Source organism: Lissotriton vulgaris, chromosome 12 (genome assembly GCF_964263255.1).
Source record: "Lissotriton vulgaris chromosome 12, aLisVul1.2, whole genome shotgun sequence".
NCBI classification, from domain to species: domain Eukaryota; kingdom Metazoa; phylum Chordata; class Amphibia; order Caudata; family Salamandridae; genus Lissotriton; species Lissotriton vulgaris.
In genome coordinates, this window is record NC_141700.1 from 28,415,974 (window position 1) to 28,434,649 (window position 18,676).

General features: G+C 51.6%; 1 protein-coding gene across 11 annotated transcripts in view; it reads right to left on the minus strand.

Annotated features, from left to right (window-relative positions):
* Positions 1–18,676, minus strand: part of GATAD2A (GATA zinc finger domain containing 2A) — a 414,177-nt gene that overhangs the window by 182,898 nt on the left and 212,603 nt on the right. The window lies entirely within an intron of this gene.

The following is an 18,676-nucleotide window of genomic DNA, read 5'->3' on the forward strand; positions in this document are numbered from 1 at the left end:
TAACACGTTAGTGTCTGCATGTACACGTGATGCATTACCATGCTTGCCAACACTACTATTTCTGTTTTTACGGAAGGTTTGGGCAGACTAATTGAGTTGAATAAAAACACAGGATTTTTATGTGACATCACCCTCTGACCAACAAGTGTAATTTTCTCTGCTGTCATCCTTATGCTAATTAGTAGTTTTAAAACCTGACAGATCTTATTTTTGGTCTTATAACGTTGACAGGCATGTGACTTGAGACTCACTGTGTACCTACAGAAGATGCCCGTATGCAACGAAAGAGCCACCATCTTAAATGAGCTGTGTGCAGCTGCAGGCACGCATCAGGCACCCATCTGAAGCGAGGTAGCTTGGCTATGGAGGGGGACTGTATACAGCTGCAGCACATGTGTAGCGAGGAAGCAGTCGCCGCCTGACACGGGTTTCATGCTTACAGCCAGCGGCAGAACATGACACTTGCAGTTCTAAAGCGCCGCCTGGCAGTAGCGGTCGTGTCAGGCGTTACAAGGACTCGTTCACAGTGCCATCCTGGACAGGGAGTAGTTTGAAGGCAAGGCCGTGGCCCTACAAGGGAGCATGGCAGCTCGCCTTTGTGCCGAGTGAAAGGCGAGAAGCTGCCTAATGACGGGGTATGAGCCTCGTGCGTGTGCAGGTCCTTCGCCGTGTCCAGTGTAGCCTGCTATGGTGACTGCTAATCACATGCCGGCCTTGTAATTAGGAAGTGGTCTGGCTGCCGTGCGAGGGAGGGGCGTGTAACATGAGCCCGTGCTTAGGGCAGGCTCGAGCTGGCAAGAGACGCCAAGAACAAGTCGGGTGGGGGGCGGGAGAGTGAGAGAGTGGGAGGGAAGCGCTGGGGAAGCCCTGGAGAGGAAATGGGCCATTAAAACAGCAGAGTGTATGCCAGACACACAGCAAGGCTACGGTGGGCAGGCCCATGAAAAATACGTATAAAGCCAAGTAAAAAAAGAAGGGACAGAGAGGAGGAAAGGTGGGAGGGAACACGGCCTGGGGGAAGCTGGCTGGGGAGGGGGAGGAGAAATGCAAGTAAGGCTGTGCGCGGGGAGAGAGAGAGGAGGTGCTGGAGCTGGGGAACAGATGGCCTGAAAGTTTATGGCCCAAAAGCGCGTGCCTGTGGCCACGTGAACTCGAAGAAAACCGCCCGAAAAAACCTGTGGTTTCACGAGTATTTTGAGCACTTAAATGCTCAACATTTTCCATTCCTTCGGAATGGAAAAGACGAGACCTAAAAAGCATCAGCAAAGCAAAGTGGCCTCTCAATGCAAAAGGTTGCAGGTTGCCGCCATTAGCTTTCTTAATGCTTAAGAAATTGTGCCAGCACTGGCAAAGTCAACACCTTACCTACAAGCTACCCATCTGGAAGGATTTCGTATATTTCCCAAGCCAGTTGTCAATTTGCATGTAGACTCAATTAGACAGCCATTTTGGAACATGTTCCACAGATTCATGATGGCTGCTAGATTGAAACTAGTAGTTCCAAGATGGCAGCCACGTTACCTCCATAAAAATGTAACTTTTCAAAATGGCTAAATGGTTTTCTATACTTTCAATATACAGCCTTTGTCAAAGCCAATGGATTAGGGCAGAGAATTGGAAAGACACCAAGCTGCGCAATGCTTTGTGTCAGGGTGGAGAGGGGAACATGGAGGCAGTTTAGAGGACCAACAGAACAGAGGAACACTGGGGTGGGGAGACAGAAGGGAATGGAAGAAAAAGAAAACAAGCAAGAGAAATAAGGACGAGGCCCATCAAGTGCTAAGTCACAAATGCCAAAGAAAAACACAAAGAAAATAGTTCCCGGATAAAAGTGCAAGGATATGCTTAAGCAATACAACGTATTTTTTAAAATCAGGATGAAATCTAAATGCTCCTTGGTTGGAACAAACAAGATTAGGTATGAAAGCTAACCAAATCAGAAGTAGAGATTAAATAAAGAAAGCTGTGCATTCAAGAGCATGGTGCGGACCCAAAGCCAACTTTACATTTTTCTTAAAGTATTGGTTACAATTCTGGCTCTGAAAAAGCATCTAATGCAGTCTATAATTGGATCCACAAAGAGTTTTAGATGTTGAAGGGGATCTAAAGTACTGCAGAAGAATATTTTGTATTGTGACCAAATATACAAGTACATTTAATTAAGATACAGGGCTGAATAAATGGACAAAAAGTCTTAATTTCCATTAATAAATTAAAGCCTGGTATACAAATGGGTGCAGAATTGGTATTGCTGCTTTAGTGATTTCAGTTCTGTCTTTTATGCCTTGAAGAGTTTCAACAGTTTATAAATGAACTACTTAAGATTATTAAAACTAAAGACTAAACAAATTATTTTCCCAAAATTGCAGCATAATTAAAAAAAAAACGTTTGACAAGTTTAAAACAAATCACAGGTAGGTTTCTGATGCAAACAGATCAATTTTTCTTCATCACAAAACTCAATTCTGGATAAATAAAAATGTTATGGTATCTCTCAGTTTTGGACAAGAGTACATTTGCTATTGCAAATATAAACCACTGATCAGAAGAAATACATCTAAATATACATATTGCATACATCCAGATTCCTGCTGCAAGTGGTCATTTTGCTCAAAACATTTTTAAAGCAGTTTTTCTGCCTTACCCAAGGTTTTAAATCTGCACTTGTGCTTGCATCTAAAGCATGAAACTGAAGCTCTTTACACTTCAAATTAAATCTACTTCTGCACAAATCCGACCAAGAGGCTTTAGTTGGTGACCAATGCTTTAACAAGATTTCAAAGTCAAACTGTAGTCTTTTCACATTTAATAAGCTTGAATCACCTTGAATATTCAATTCCAAACTGCACCACTGGTTGTATGGTTATATCAACAACTTTTAAAAGAGAAATTACCCTTCTTGACATGGGTAATCCAAAGATTATATAGATACCAGATTGGTTTGAAATTACTCTGGTTAAAGTAAAAGTATGTTATTCCCAAATAGTCTGCTACATCAGAGCCCTTGGTAACAGTACTCAACATATACAATGTCTTGGATCCTACAAACCATGTGCAGTGCCACAACACACCGCAGGTCCTGGTCGGCACATGGTCTACACATCTTCCTAATCATCCAGAGCATATTTGCGATCTGTTCAGTAGAGGTCTTTGAAAAATCACTGTGAGTGCATGAAAAGCAGACAACATACCTCAAGTTATTTTTTTTATGACTGATAGTCAGGAGGAAACAATGAGGGCTTAGAAGCATCAAGCTATACAGAGCACAGCATTTTCCATGAAAAACTGCGGGCCTCATCAGCGCACCCCACAAGGTGGAGGCACACTCAGTCAATAAGTATGCAGGACCATCTTCCCTAACGAAACGGAGTACATGTTCTTACTCCTGGTGTCAGGGCCCAAGGAATGCATGGCCACCCATTAGAAGCTAAAGGTCTTACAGTCTTCATCTTCTTGAGGGAGCAGTCGCAGTTAGCTGGGGCACCATGGTTGAAGCATTGCACCTTTGGTGCAACACTGGTATGTTGCAACAAGATGCCAAGCATTCTCCACTTTGTGGATGAGTCTATCTCAACCTCACTCCAGCAATAATGGATGACTGCAGGAGGAAGTGAAGCTAGCCTCCACAAGAGAGCACTTATTTTTAAACGAGTCATCACTTCTGACTTTCCTTCTCTCCAGGAGGTTGAGGACCACTGAAAGTTAGTGAAGGAGATTTGTACGGTTATCCTGACAGGCAAGGGAGTCCAGGGCCACAATGCAAAAAAGTACAGAAAAGGTCAATGTTTATCACCATACAATCATTTACTGCTGCAAAACAACTACAAAGAAGGCAAGCACTTATGACACTTACCACTCACTACCCCATGCCCCCAACGGTTGTTCCAGTTCCTTATCAAGCAGTATCACTGTGCTCTGACAACTAACACACAAATATATATTGACTGTGGAGAATAGGGTCTGACTCCCCTACCAACTGCTTGAGTTAGGGTGGTACTCTTTGAATTCTTTTAAACAAATTAAGAGATCTATGCAAATTACGTGTGTAAGCAATTTCACCCACGTATTACTTTCTAGAGGAAGTTCCCTTTAAACAGCCCTGGGACACCGTCGTTTTTGTGACAAGATACACTGACGGCTCAGATTCTCTAGTCTATTCTGGTCAAGTATTCACTTTAATTGGTGGAGTCCATTTTGAGAACTATTATATGAAAAGGTTAAAACTTACCTGTAGGAGTAGTTCAGCATATTGTAGACGTTTCTCCTATTCACATGCTGTGCTTTATTCCGCCATCTAGTGGGTGGATCCAGAATAGTCTTTGTTTTCCCTTTTGACGTGGCTGACCATTTGGTGACCATATCTATCCTTCTAGGACGTCAGACACGCACCCACAAAGTTCCTGTTGCTTGATCTTAAACTTATTTCTTCCCCTTTTTGGTGACCTCTCATCTTTGGACTTAATTTCTCTGGTATAGATCTGTCATCTTTGGGGAGGCAGGGTCGCATGTTTAGTGAGAAAAGGCTTAAAACTGCAAAATTACTTTTACAGTATAGTTAAGCTTTTTGTTTTGCAGCATGCATCTTTTCTGTATTTACCTGCTGCACATGGATTATAAACTTTAACATAACCTCCCCACACGGCCGGGAGGTTATGTTGAACCAATATGAATTTGAAGATGGATGTCACCTTAACTTTGTCCTTTCCGTGCCTCTCGAATGATCTGCCTACACCGTACTGTCATGTTTAAGTGTGGACGGATGACCAGGTGGCTGTCATTCAGATGTCATTTATGAACATGTTTCCTTGGAACAGTAATGTGTCTTCCTTCTTCCTAGTTTCGCATGCTCCAATGACACCCCTGCCTCTTTGCAACACTTTTGGATCAACAAGTTACTTACCTTCAGTAATGCTGCCTGCAGATATTCTAACCACTGAATCCTCACCTTTTGAATATTCCCAAGTCTCAGACTGGATCCAGAAACTTTTGAAGAGTAACTCTCCATGCCAGGAGGTGTCTCCGTGAGAATACGCACCAATGTCGTTGAACTCCAGAAATAACGTGCAGGCCTTTATATGCACTACTCCAGCACGCTGAGGACAGATGCTTTCTAGGTTGTATGCAGCGCTAACAGCCAATTGGCTTTGACCAGTGTGCAAATTCCTAGACTTAGGATCTTATTAATGGGTAGAGCTCAATTCCCAGGATGCGAGGGTCAGTGATGAATCTGCAGTGTACTAGAAAGAGCATTACTGAAGGTAAGTAACTTGTTCCTCTGATAGAGACTTCTAACCACTGATGTTTCACTCTTTAAAATATGTACCAGAGAAGTACCTATTTGGGGGTGGGTCTGTGAATTGGTTCAAACCTAGAAGTCCTGTAGGATTTTACGTGCGAAATGCCCTTCTCAGTAAACCTGGCTGTCTTAACAGAAATGCTTCTTGAACGTATGGAGCAACGCCCATGTAGCCGCCTGGCAGATGTCCAGGACAGGAACTGCGTGACAACCTAGTGGTAGCAGCTTTTGGCCTGGTGGAATGGGCTATGGAGGCTGCTTTTTAGCCAATGCAAAGTATGATCCAATGGGAGATGGTCCTCTTCTACACAGTCTTGCCTTTTTTTTGTTTCAGTCAAACAAACTAAGAGCTGGTGGTACACAGAGTGATCTTTGGCACAAACGATGTAAAAACCCAGTAAACTTTTGGGGTCCAAGCAATTGAGTTTCTCCCTCTCCTTAGGAGGGTGAGGCAGGGCACAGAATGCCACTGGCAGGGTGGTGGTCTGGCCAACATGGAACAGAATCATAACTTTCAGTAAGAAGTATGCTTGTGTCTGCAGAACCAGTTTGTAAGGGAAAAAGGTGGTGTACAGTGGGTTAACACAGCCTGAAGCTCACTCACTTGCAGAGGCGACAGCAACAAGCAACACTATCTTGAGGGTTGGGAGCTGCAAAGGGCACGTGTGGAGCAGCTCAAAGGGAGTGCACGTCAAATATCTGAGGATCTAGTTACGATCCCCCTGAGGCATGATGAAAGGGAAGAAAAATGTTTTGCAGCCTTTTAAAAGACTAATCACAACCAATGACTTAAATGAGAGCTGGTCCGGCAACCGTAAAAGACTGGAAGAGTTCAAGGACACCCCTTAATGATGCCCAAAACAAAGCCTTGCCAGGCAAGAGACAAACAAAAATGTCAGTTAACTTGGCCTGAATGGGGTCAATCTGACATGTGGCACACCAAAACACGAATATATCCCAATGACCGGTGTATACAGGTTTTATCAAGGGATGCCTGGCTGCCAAGAGAACATCAACCACTTGCGGATGAAGGTCAAAAGTGTTCAGCTATCACTGCTCAAACTCCATGCATGAAGGTGGAGATTGCAAAAGTTGGGTGCGGAACTCTGCCCTGTTGTGACAGCGGGTCCTCCCGGAGGAGCAACCTGATTGGAGGACAGATGCTCAAGACTAGGAGTTCTAGATGCCATACTCTCCGTGACCAATTTGGTGTCACTAGGCAGTCTTGGGCATGGTCCTTTCTGATCTTCTTCCAAACTCTGGGCAGGAGTGATATTAGCAGGAAGGTGTACAGGAGTCCCCAAGTTCCACCCTAGGCAGAATGTATCCCCTAGCGAGAGGCGCCTCGAAAACTTCAAAGTGCAGAACTGCTGACATTGTGTGTTCTGGGCAGTGGGATTTAGATTGAGCCATGGTTCTCCTCATTCGTGGAACAGATGTTACGCCATCCCCTGGTGTAACTGCCACCCATTAATCCACTTTGTGTCAACAGCTGAGCTTGTCCATCCTGGCATTTAAAGATCCTGTCAAGTGGATCACCACCAGCAAGATCCCTTAATTATCCAGTCATTACCAGAGGTGGGACCTCCACAATACCCCCTGCTGGTAGTGTTATTTGTAAGCACCTGCACCAGCCACATATTGAAGGACACAAGGAAGTCTTAAATCCAAGCAGATGTGCCTCCGCTCCAGAAGGTGGATATAGAACCAGAACTCTGCCATAGAGCAAAGGACACTGATCTCCACCTTTTCCAGACGGCCGTCCCTACTCAGAAGGGGCACATTGTCACCACTGTCAACCTTGGGTGGGGTAAAAAGAAGTGTCTGCCGCTGATCCAGTCGCAGTCCAGAATTCCACCACTGCAGAGCATTCGCAGTATCCTCCAAGATCTGGATGTGGTTGGAGAGGTCCCCCTTGATGTTGGGCCCACTGAGACTTAAGATCCCACTGCAGACCCTGTATATGCCAACTGGTGTTTTGACCAGCAGGATGCAGGAGGCCATCAGTCCCAGCTACCTCAGAGTCAACCTCAACTCTAGGACAGAGGCAGAGTGATCAAGATCATAGCCTAAATGTCCTGGACTCTCCTTTCCAGGGTAAAGGTACAAATTCAAACTGTTTCCAGAAAGGCTCGTAGGAGGAGCCAGCGTATTAGGGGTCAGAGTAGGACTTCTGCACGTTGATCGTCGACCACAAAGATGACAGCAGGTTGACCATAGTCTGGAGATGGTTTATGACTGTCTGGGGTGAAACCGCCTTCAAAAATCAATCCTTCATCTAGTGGAAGACTCGGACTCCCTGACCTGCGATCGTGTGTTGCTACAACTGCCATCACATTTGTGAACACAAGAAGGGCACTGGTGAGAGCAAAGGGGAGCAGTGCAAACAGAAAATGCTCCGGTCCTGCAGCAGATAGTAAAGATGGCTCAGCAGGACCGGTAGATGAAAATAAGCATCCTGCAGGTCTAACCATGCAGTCTCCAGGGTTAAGAGCTGCCAGTGTAATCATCTTGAATTTTCCCTTCAGGAGGAAGGGATCGAGAGGGTCCAGGTCTAAAATATGATGAAGTCCGGGGCGTGGCCAAGATGGCGGGCTGATCGGACTTGGTTTCCCTCGGCTCCTCGGCCCAAGCCCCAAAATTGCCTTTACATAGCGGTGGTGATCCCCGGACATCGGCGATTCTCCCCCACTGAGGTGCGGACAGGTGACCACTAGTGGCGAGACCATCCTCCCGACCCGGACCGGCAGGAGTGGACGGGGCAGCCCGCGCGCCGGCCGGAGGCGGGAGACTGCCGTTGGCGAGGCGGGCTCCAGAGGCGGAGAGGCCCTGTTGGAAACGGCGGAGCGGCCTGCAGTAGACCCGAACGGGTCGGTACCGAGCCCTGCGGAAGGCAGGCGGGCTCCAACAGCGGCCCGCGCCGCGCAATTTTCCTGAGGCGGCGGAGGCGGAGAGACGCTGCGGCCGCCCGTCTCCTGGCCGGCAGGTCGCCTAATCGAGGCCCCGGCTTCGGGCCTAGGTGGACCACAGCGGAGCCCCGCTGGTAAGCACAGCTGCGGAGATTGGCCAGCGTGAGTGAGGCCCAGCAGAGTCGAGCAATGACCCCGAGGGTGTGGGGGTCTTCTGCGTGGAGCCCGGGACTTTCGCCACAGCGAGGAAGGAACTAGGCCGCAGCTGGGGGTGCGGTCGTGTGCCCCTGGGGGAGGCGCAGCGCTGCTACTTGGAGGCGGTGGGACCGGAGCGGGGACGAGGCAGCAAGAGGTCCGGTGGTTTGCGGCTGGGCCCCTGTCGCGGACACCACACCTGAGAGTCGGGCCCGTGACCTTGAGACCCGGCGTAGAGACCCGGCGGTAAGGAGCCGCTGCCGAGACCCCGGCTTCGGGCAAAGCGGCTGGGTGTGGGCTGGCGGAGCCGGGGGCGGGCCCTGACACCCCAGCGAGCAGGATACAGGCCTGTGAGGCGGAGGCCCCGATACTGCAGCAGCCCGGTTTTAGTGACTGAGTGGCCTGGAACCCGGGCCCGCCGCCGCAGCGGGCCGGACGAGACGAGAGGAGGTCGGCGCCCCAGGGGGCGTGGGACGCGGGCCCGCCGCCTGCACGCCAGCCAATCGCCCCTGCACCTTTAGCAGAGGGCCACTGTGCCTCATCGTGGTTGGAAGAGTCGCAGCCCTACTGGTTGACGCACTGGCGAGGCGCACCACAGAGCCCCACGGACGCCCTGCGCGGAGGTGAGGAGTGGGCCGCGTTTCTCGGGGGGCAGGAGGATCGAGCCCCCGGCGGGAGGTGCCTGGGCGGTGGAGGTAGGCGAAGCAAACGGTGCGAGCGGAAGCCGGAGAGGCGGGGGCCACAAGACTGGTCGGCGGGCCACAGAGACAAGGCAGGAGGAAGTGAGCAACTCGCTGGCGGACGGGAGCAGGCGACCCCCTGGGCACGAGAGAGGCACGAGCCCGGCTCCTGGGAGCAGCATGGCTAACGCAAACCGCACCATTACGGACATGCTCAACAAACCCACATCCAAGGGAGGGAAGGCTCAAACACCCCCCTCCACACAGGCCAACTCAGAGGGGCAACACCAGGAAGAGCGCGAGGCGCCATTACACGCACCTTCCTGGAATCGCTGTTCAATACCCTCAGAGACGATTTCCAGGCTCTTAAGCAGGACATTGCTGGGGAACAAAGGGAACTCCGTCGAGACATGGACGGTTTGGGCGAGAGGGTGGCCGCAGTGAAGGAGGCCGGACATGCCCGTAGCGAAGAGCTGGTACACCTACAGCAGGAAGTCCTCCGTCTCCAGGAGCAGCAGGTGGGCCTGCAGGCTCACGCTGAGGACCTGGAGAACCGCTCTCTAAGAAATAATATACGGGTCAGGAATGTGACACAGGGTGCCGAGGGGGAATAGTGTCACTGGATACCTGCAGGATCTTTTCCGGGAGGTGCTGGGAGAGTCGGAGGACTTCCCCATGCGCATAGACCTTGCACACAGGGTGGGACTGCCGAGACGTGCACCGGCCCCACCACCGGACATACTGGCCTACCTAACTGACTTCCCTGTGAAAGAGCGGATCCTCCAGGAGGCCCGGCGGAAGCAACCTCTGCAATTCAGAGGGGTTGGCGTTGCGCTGTTCCAGGACCTGTCAGCCATCACGCTGCACAAGAGGCGCGAATTCAAGGTAGTAACAACCTTCCTACGCGAGAAAGAGGTGCCATACTCCTGGGGCCACCAGTTTCGGATCATATTCAAATGGCAGTGGAAACTGCATCAGCTTCGCTCCCTCAGCGACACCTGCGCCCTCCTGAACATTGACATGCCAGAGCCCTCAGACTCTGAGGATGGGTCACCCCACGGCTCTCGGGACAGGCTGACACAGTGTAACCAAGACAGCTGGCAGAGGGTCAGAAGAAGTCGCACGCGCGGTGCACGCCTGAAGCCAGACCCGGAGACGATCGCCCAGGAACAAGCTGCAGCCGTCCAAGTGGTGCGGGATACCACTGTTGCCCCATGAACAGCTTGATGGGGGTCGACCACCACACTTCGCTTTCATGCTGGGGGGGTGGGGAGCCGAGGGGGAGCCACCACTGCCACATTTCCCACAGAGACTTTTCTACGGACCTGTATTTCCTACCAGGGCCGGGACTATGGTTTGTTCCTTGGGGTTTCAGATGGGGGTATGGTTGGGTGGAGAGGGGGGGGGGGGGTTAGGGTGGAATGGGAGCTGCTGAGCTCTCCAGTTGGGGTTAGGGTGGGACAGTTGTTTGGAGGGGAGGGAAGGGGGGGAGGGGAGGGCCTTCTTGTCCGCGGTCGCTGAGATGCACCACTGAATTTGTATTTCCTCCTTGCAAGCCTTCGGCTCACCCTACACATGAACAAGCCCCTGTTCCGCATGTAGGATGACACGTCCACCGACTGTTCTTTCCCTAAATGTCAGGGGGCTCAATAGCCCCAACAAGCGCAAGGCGATCCTCTCCTTCCTAGAGCGCTCACAGGCCGACATCTGCCTCCTGCAAGAGACGCACCTGCTGTCCAAAGACCACCATAGGCTTCGGTCCCGCTCCTTCCCGGAGCAGCTTTTCTCGTCTACGTCCCAAAAAATTGCCGGGGTGGCCATTCTAGTGGCAAGATCCTTTAGGGGCCGGGTGCTACAGAAAGAGGCGAAAGTGAAGGGTAGGCTGCTAGTTTACTGCTTCCTTGTAGCAGGGCAGACGCTACTAATAGGTTCCATATACGCACCCAATGAGGGACAAGAGAAATACCTGCGCTCCGCGCTAGAGGCGGCCACAGCTAACACACATCACCTACTGCTGTGGGGGGGGGGGGGGGGGGGGCTTAAACCTGGTGTTTCATAACATTGCAGATCGCTCTAACCAGAGATTTGGCCAGGTAGGGGCATTGTCAGCGGAGGGCCACGCACACCTTGCAGACCTGGGATTGGTCGATCTGTGGAGACACTATCACCCCCACGCCACGGCCTACACTCACTACTCAGCTGCCCGCAAGTCTTATGCGCGACTAGATTATTTTCTATGCTCCGCCCAGCTAGCGACGCGCGCGCAAGATGTTGAGATTCACCCGGCCTCGCTCTCCGATCACTCCCCGGTATCGGCATCCTTTCTGGTACCCGACACACCTAACCCGCAACGTCACTGGCGCCTGAGAGACGGCTTGCTGCAGAACCCCTCTTCAGTGGAGAAAATCAAGGCAGCCATCAGCCAATTCCTCACACACAACGCCAACGACGACACTACCAAAGCTACCCAATGGGCAACGCTTAAAGCTGTCCTCCGCGGTGAGTTTATCTCACTAGCCGCGACCAACAATAGGGAACGCGCGCAGAAAAAGGCCGACCTCACACAGCGCGTGACAGAGCTGGAACAACTGCACCAACGTACTGGGGCGGCCAGGGCCTGGCGCCAGCTCTGCACGGAGCGGAAGATGTTGGCTGCACTAGATCAGGATGTGACGCCTGAAACATGCCTATTATACTGGTGGTGACCGATGCGGGAAACTGCAGGCCTGCAAACTGCGGGAACAACGGCAGCAGCGGCACATTAACACCATCCAATCCACCCGGGGGGAGGCACTTACCTTCTACGCTGATCTGTATGAGGCAGACAGGCTGGACTTACGGAGCGGCAGCGACTACCTGGACGGGGCAACCCTTCCATCACTGAACGAGGCGCAATCACAGTTCCTTGATAGGCCCATAGGCCTGGAGAAAGTCATTTCGGCGATTTCCGGCCTTAAGCTTGGGAAATCCCCAGGACCGGATGGCTACACCGCGGCCTTTTATAAGAAATTCTGTCAGCAAGTGCCCCCCCTGCTGCGAGATCTCCTCAACACCTTCGATTAGGCCGGGGCTATCCCTCCCGAACTGCTGGAGGCGGCGATCTCGGTGATACCCAAAGGAGGCAGAGACCCCACTCGCTGCGGCTCCTACAGGCCGATCTCTCTACTGAACGTAGACCTCAAGCTGTACACGGGTATCCTCGCAAGCCGGTTCGCACCCTACATGCAGCAACTGGTTGAACCCGACCAGGCCGGCTTTATCCCCCAGCGGCAGACGAGTGATAACACCAGACGCGTCCTCCACCTTATCGAGGCGGGATCACGCACGAGACCAGGCTGTATGCTCCTTACCATAGACACCGAGAAGGCGTTCAACAGGGTGCACTGGCCCTATCTAGAACAGACGCTCCAGAGATTCGGCTTTGGGGAGATTACCCAAAATCGGATCTTCAACTGCTATAGACAGCCTACCACGACGGTTCGAGTTAATGGGTATACCTCGCCGCAGTTCCCGGTAGGCAGAGGGACCAGGCAGGGTTGCCCGCTCTCTCCTCTCTTATTCGCGCTCTATATGGAGCCCTTAGCGCAGCGGGTCAGATGCCACCAGCGCATCAAAGGCCTCCCCTTTGGGGGAGACACACATAAGATCAGCTTATATGCTGACGACATCCTGCTCTCCCTACTGGATCCTATGCAGTCCCTGCAGGCGCTTCTCGTCGAACTGCACTCCTTTGCCCAGGCCTCGGGTTTTAAAATTAATGTGGAAAAATCTGTAGCCCTGAACGTGTCCCTGCCCCCGGACGTGTTGGCGGATGCCAGAGCCGAGTTTGACCTGCAATGGTCCAGCTCCACTGTGCCATATCTGGGGGTCTTACTAGCGCCGACGGTGCGAGGTACGGCGGAAGCCAACTACGCCAGGTTGAGCACACAAATCAGTGAGACGCTGCGGAAATGGAATCGCCTAACCCTTTCCTGGCTTGGGCATGTAGCGGCGGTTAAGATGACCCTCTTACCGTAGGTCCTCTACATTTTTCAGACCCTTCCCCTGCGCCAGTCGACGGGATGGCTCCAGAAGACGCAAGCGGATCTGGCTCGCTATGTCTGGAACGTGCGTCGTCCCCGCTTTAAGCAGCGGATTGCAACTCTTCCTCCGGCCCATGGAGGAGTGGGCCTACCGGACCTCACCCTGTACTTTCAAGCAGCGCAGCTGCGTACGCTGGTGGAGTGGTACCAGCTTGAGTCCAGCAAGCATTGGCTCTTCCAAGACCAAGCGGTGGCCGGCCGACCCCTTCAAGGCGTACCCTTTTTACCGCGGCGTCACAGGCCACCTAACCTCTAAGCATCACACATTACAAGTACGGTGATGAAGGTGTGGGACCAGGTGGCCGTCCGGAGAGAGCTCACCTCGTTTCCCTCACCACTGACGCCTATTTTTGGGAACCCCGACTTTACACCGGGTCTTGACCCACAGCTTTTTAAGACATGGAGAACCACTCCCTGTCGGGAGACAGGCCACATGTTTAATCTTGAAGGCGTCCTCTCCTTTCAGAAGGTAAAGGAGGAGTATGGGATATATCGGAGGCTGATCGACTTCCCTACTTGCAGGTCCGGAACTGGGTCCTACACCCCTCCATCAGGCCGGGAGCGCAGCGTTTCCTGACGCCATATGAGAGGTGGCTCCTCACCCGCACATCCGAGAAGAAATTACTCTCAGATTTATACCAACACTTGCTCCTCTCCAACATATACACCTATAACGCCGGGAAGGCTAGATGGGAGGAGGACTTGGGAAGGCAGCTCTCACGCAAGGAATGGGAGGGGGTATACCACAGGGCCAGGCATTCGGCCTACCACACCAGTCTCACATAGACTCTGACCAAAGTAGCCACATATTGGTACCACACTCCAGCGCGAAACCACCGTTGGGATCCCCAAGCAAGCGATCGCTGTTGGAGAGGATGTCAGGAGAGGGGAACGCTTGAGCACCTGCTATGGAGCTGTGAGCGGCTGCGACAGTACTGGTCCACCATCCTAGATCTCGTAGACGAGCACCTAGACACCCAGCTCCCTAGGTTCCCTGCCTACATATGCCTTGGCTTACCAAATGCGCTGATGTATCCCCTGAAATCCATGAGAGGGAGGTTGATTGCCATCGCACTGGGGGCCGCTGTGCAGAACATCGTGGCCCATTGGAGAGACCCACAGCCCCCCATACAACTTGGCTGGCTACATAGACTCTGGACAGTCCTGGGGATGGATAAACTGTCCCTGACAGCAGCAGGGAGAGGTGAGGAGTTCGCAGACCTCTGGCGGCCATTCTTGACTTTGCTCACCGGGGAATTCAGGGAGCTGAGCTGCCCCCGATACCTAAGATTGCTGCATCTCGCGGACACTCCACTCCCTGAGCCCAAGGCCAAGGCTCGCATGCGTAAAGTTCAGGTATAGAACTACTCGGCGGCTGCCCCGCTCTAGCGGCAGGGCTGACTGGGGTTTTGCTCGAGTTACTCAGCGGACAAGAAGGGGGGTTGGGGGTGGGTGAAGGGGGGGGTGTTGGGAGTTTGGTTTTGTTGCACAGATGACGATAGCATCCGACCTACTTCATTGCCTTTTGACGCGGCCGGCCCAACTGGGTTGTAGGCGGCTTGCTGTGTTTAATGCTTCTTGAATGACACTTGCACCCGCTATGGTGTTGCTTTGTTTTGTAACTGTGTGGCCGATGCCCTCGCAAGCATGGGTCGGTTCTTTTGCTCTGAAAAAAAAGATTTAATGCTAAAATATGATGAAGACCTTGCTCCTTTTTCAGCACTGGAAAGTAGTAGGATTATGCAAATGCTACTTACCAGTATGCATCTGTTCTTGGCATGTAGGGCTGCTGACATTCATATCTGTGCATAGATCGCCGCCTAGTGTTGGGTCCGGATGATTGCACATTGTTGTCCTGGAAGAGTCTTCGAAGTATCACGAGATAGGTGGCTCCTCCCCTGGACTACAGTGCGCATGGGCATCGACTCCATCCCCAGATTGTTTTTAGCCATTGTAGCCAAGATGGAGTGAAACTCAGTGAATGATGACCATGCTATGAAATGATATGTGAACACTGCAGCTGCTACAGGCGCCGGGAAGGAGGGCGGGCGATATGAATGTCAGCAGCCCTACATGCCAAGAACAGATGCATACTGGTAAGTAGCATTTGCAGTTCGAGGCATGTGGGCTGCTGAATTCATATCTGTGCATAGAATACATAGCAGTCCCTCCATTAGCGGCGGCCGCCCGTGCCAGCTGCAGCAGTTTGGAAAAGTGTCTTGAGAACAGCCTGCCCTACAGCTGCCTGCTGTTTGGAGTGCACGTCTACACAGTAATGCTTAGTAAATGTATGTGTGGTAGACCATGTGGCTGCTCTACATATGTCCTCTAAGGGAATGTTTCCAAGGAAAGCCATAGAGGCCCCCAACTTTCTGGTGGAGTGGGCTCTCGGTGGAATGGTAAGAGTGCGTTTTGCCTTTGCATAGCAGATTTGAATACATTTCACGATCCACCTAGCAATACCAGCCTTGGAAATAGGGTTACCTTTGTGATGTGGCGCAAAGGCAACAAAAAGCTGCTTAGTCTTTCTAAAATCCTTGGTCCTATCAATGTAATACATTAGGGCCCATTTAACGTCAAGGGTGTGGAGCATCCGCTCCGCCAGTGACTCTGGATTTTGAAAGAACACTGGCAACTCAATGGTTTGGTTGATGTGAAACTGAGACACAACCTTGGGTAGAAATTTAGGGTTAGTGCGGAGCACTACCCTGTTTGAATGAACTTGGAAGAAAGGCTCTTGGATTGTGAGGGCTTGCAGTTCACTAACCCTCCGTAGCGATGTAATTGCTACAAGGAAAGCCACTTTCCATGTCAAGAACTGAATCTCGCAGGAATGTAGTGGCTCAAAGGGAGGACCCATCAGTCTTGTAAGAACCACATTGAGGTTCCATTCAGGAGCTGGTGGAGTCCGTGGCGGAATGACTCTTGAGTCCTTCCAGAAATGCTTTGATGGCAGGCACTTTGAAAAGTGAAAGGTGCAGTCTATTTTGGAGGTATGCGGCCATCGCAGACAGGTGAATGCGAATGGAAGTATATGCCAGATTACACTTGTATAGATGGAACAGGTAACAGATGATGTTTTGAATAGAAGCATCTAGTGGATCAATGTTGTGGTTTGCGCAATAGATGACAAACCGCTTCCATTTTGCCGCATAACATGCTCTAGTAGTGGGCTTCCTTGCCTCCCGAATGATGTCCATGCAATTGGGAGGAAGGTTGAGGTAGCCAAACTCTAGGACTTCAGGAGCCAGATCGCCAGGTTGAGCTGTTGCGGATCTGGGTGCTGAATGTCGCCATGGCTCTGCGTCAGAAGGCTGGGTGTGAGACGAAGCCTTTGATGCGGTACCACGGAGAGTTCCAGAAACGTGGTGTACCATGGTTGGCGAGCCCACGTTGGAGCAACTAGGATGAGAGTCATCGAATGCTGCCTGAGCTTGCGCGCCACCAGCGGTATCAGAGGTGCTGGGGGAAAAGCGTACGCAAATCTGCCTGACCAGTTCATCCACATCGCATTGCCCTGCGATTGCGGGTGTGGGAACCTGGCGGCGAAGCTTTGGCATTTTGCGTTCTCCCTTGTGGCGAACAGGTCGATCTCTGGATGACCCCACCTTTGGAAGTACTGTTGGAGTACTGATGGATGCATCTCCCACTCGTGCATTTGGTGGCTGTGCCTGCTGAGCAGGTCCGCCATTTGATTGTCCTTGCCTGGGAGATGTTCTGCCATGAGGAAAATGTTCCTCTGAATGGCCCACTTCCACATGCTCTGAGCCAGATGAGACAGCTGCGGAGAGTGTGTGCCCCCCTGTTTCTGAATGTAGTACATGGCTGTCATGTTGTCCGTCCGGATCAACACGACCTTGTTGCACAGATGTACTTTGAATGCCTTTAACCCCTTCCACACTCATGACGAGCTGGGCTCGTCATGGTGTAGCCTCCTCGTACACTCATGACGAGCCCAGCTCGTCATAAAACAATGTAAAACAACAATTTGCAGCACAGATGGGGAAAACGCATAGCAGCCATGGAGTTAAGGCCATGAAGATTGCCATCAGTTCCAGTACATTGATGTGCATCTTCCTTTGCTGTAGCTTCCAGAGTCCCTGCACCGTGTATTGGAGTACATGCGCTCCCCAACCCTGGAGAGAAGCGTCCGTTGTCAGGATGATCTGCGGCACAGGCTCTTGAAACGGTCGGCCCTTGCAAAGGTTTCGTGGATTCCACCAATGCAGAGAGTTGTATGCCCGACCGCTCACCAACACTAGGTCTTTTAACTGCCCGTGAGCCTGAGTCCACTGACGTGCTAAGCACTCCTGAAGCGGACGCATATGTAGTCTTGCGTGTGGGACTATGGAGATGCAGGAGGCCATCATGCCTATCAACTGCATGAACACTCTCGCTGGAAGCGAGTGTTGAGGTCTGAATCTTTGGATCAGCGACTGAATGCTGTTGACTCTCACTGAATTCGGCTGCGGAGTGGCCGCCAGAGTGTTTATAGTCGCACCCAGATACTGCCGTATGTGGGCGGGCTGGAGATGTGATTTTGGATAATTCATTGAGAAACCCAGATCGTGCAGAAGGTGAATGGTGTGGGACACGTGGTCGGCGCACTGCTGGGCCGACTTCGCTTGAATGAGCCAGTCGTCCAGATAGGGTAGATGTGGATGTTTTGACGTCTTAGATGCGCCGCCACCGTCGCTAGGAACTTTGTGAAGACCCTCGGCGCAGTGGTGACCCAAAAGGCAAAACCTTGAACTGGTAGTGCTGGTTTTGAATGGTGAACCTGAGGTACTTTCTGTGTGAAGGATGCAGTGGAATGTGAAAGTACGCATCCTTGAGGTCCAGAGTTGCCAGGAAGTCCCCTTGCTGAAGCAGTGGGAGAACCTGCTGCAGCGTGAGCATATGGAAATGTTCCGACAGAATGTAAAAGTTTAGGGGTCTGAGGTCTAGGATGGGCCTGAGGGATCCGTCCTTCTTTGGAATTAAAAAATACAGGGAGTAAACTCCTGTACCTTGTTCTTGCTCGGGCACGAGCTCCATTGCTCCTTTTTGCAGCATGACGTTTACTTCCTGCTGCAACAAGTGCAAGTGCTCGCCGGACATAGGACGGCTCTTTGGGGGTATGTTGGGTGGAGTGGGTGTGAGCTCCAGACAATAACCATATTGGATAAGAGATCTGACCCACCTGTCCATGGTGATGGACTTCCACACGGGCAGGAACTGCTGGAGTCTCCCCCCGACCGGTGTTGCGTGGTCGGGGGGCAGTGACAAGGCATCACTGTTTGTTGGTGGTGGAGGACCTGGAGCTGTTATTACCACGTCCTCTGCCTTTGACGTTGTTGCCACGGTATCCACCCTGACCCTTGTTGGTATAGGAGGGTTGGGTGTTACTCTTATAGAACTGCGTTGACTGTGACGGTTGACCCCTCGAGGTGCCTCTATTATTGGAGCGGCGAAAGGAACCACCCCGAAACTGCTGTGACTGCAAGGCACCTATAGACTTAGCAGTGTCGGTGT